The following is a 1,465-nucleotide window of genomic DNA, read 5'->3' on the forward strand; positions in this document are numbered from 1 at the left end:
ATGCTTTCCTAAAGTCAAAGAACGCGTCATCATCCTAAGCATCTTGCCTACAGCGCTATGGGTATCATGGAGGAACAGAACGAGCTGAGTTTCGCAAGATCCCTGCGGAAACTATGTTGATTTTTATAGACGTCATTTTCGTTCTGCAAAAACGTCTTGTTTTTTGAGCATAAACCTGTTCCATAATCCTACAACACATTGACATCAAAAATACAGGCCCATAATTATGCGCGTCTATCGTACAGCCTTCCTTGAAAACGGGTTTGACGTCCCCGTTTTTCCCTCGGTAGGGATCCTTTGCCAGCGGCCTTGCCGCAGTGGTAACACCGGTTCCCATCAGATCACCGAAGTTAAGCGCTGTCGGGCTGGACTAGCACTTGGATGGGTGACCATCCGGTCTGCCGAGCGCTGTTGGCAAGCGGGGTGCACTCAGTCCTTGTGAGGGAAACGAACTACTTGTTTGAGAAGTAGCGGCTCCGGTCTCGTAAACTGACATACGGCCGAGAGAGCGGTGTGCTGACCACATACGCCTCCATATCCGCATCCAGTGACGCCTGTGGGTTGAGGACGAAACGGCAGCCGGTCGGTACCGTTGGACCTTCATGGCCCGTTCGGACCGAGGAATCCTTTATTGCTCCATCGATCTACGATCTGCTAAAAGGGGAGCATATTCTTTGACAAAATCTTTGAAGTGTGTTATAGGTACCTCGTTTCGTCCTGACGCCTTTTCAATACTAAGCGATTGTAGTTGCTTTTTTCTTCAGGGATAGGTTACCTCAATGTCTGCCATTTCGTCGCTCGTACGCAGGTAAACGAAAGTAGACGCCGAAAACAGTACAGAAATAGGTTATTCCTAAGAAAGAGCTAAGAGAGGCCTTCCACCTGCATACTATCAGAAAGGTGCTCGTGATTCAATGATTGTAGTACATGGCAGCGCTATGGAGAGACACCAGCTAGAGACAGCTATGCAGTTAGGGGGCGCCAAGCCGCCAAACGAGAAAGAGAAGACACCGTTGCAGACCATTCCCTTGCTTTCGGGCAGTAAAGTGAGGCTGCGAGCCGACATAAGAGTTAAGGGATTACCAAGGTTAGAGGAGGTGGAAGTTGCGACACGAGAAATGGCGAGAGCCAGAAATATTTGTTTATATGCTTTTGATTCACCTTACTTGTGCTACAGAAAGCATTTTCATCGTACAAGAGGGGAATAATTCGCCCTGTATAGACGAATGTCCAGCATGCTGGAATAGCTGTGGGTCTGCAACTCCTGTTAATCAGTACAACAAAAAAACCAGTCCAAAGTTACAAATTATCCTTTTTTATTCACTCAGTGGCTAGTGAACCATGGTTTTACTTTCAAAATCTTTTCTTAAGAAATTTACTTCACTTACTAGCGATTCATCAAGAACATCAATACATTTATTCACACTATGTGAGCGTGGAAGTAGTTGCCAGTGGGTAACTGATG

At 46.6% G+C, this 1,465-nt stretch overlaps 1 pseudogene; it reads left to right on the forward strand.

Moving 5' to 3' along the window:
• Positions 1–299: 299 nt before the first annotated feature.
• On the forward strand, positions 300–417 carry LOC126092976 (5S ribosomal RNA; annotated as a pseudogene).
• The last annotated feature ends 1,048 nt before the right edge of the window (positions 418–1,465 follow it).

The sequence above is a fragment of the Schistocerca cancellata genome, chromosome 7 (genome assembly GCF_023864275.1).
Source record: "Schistocerca cancellata isolate TAMUIC-IGC-003103 chromosome 7, iqSchCanc2.1, whole genome shotgun sequence".
Taxonomy (NCBI): Eukaryota; Metazoa; Arthropoda; class Insecta; order Orthoptera; family Acrididae; genus Schistocerca; species Schistocerca cancellata.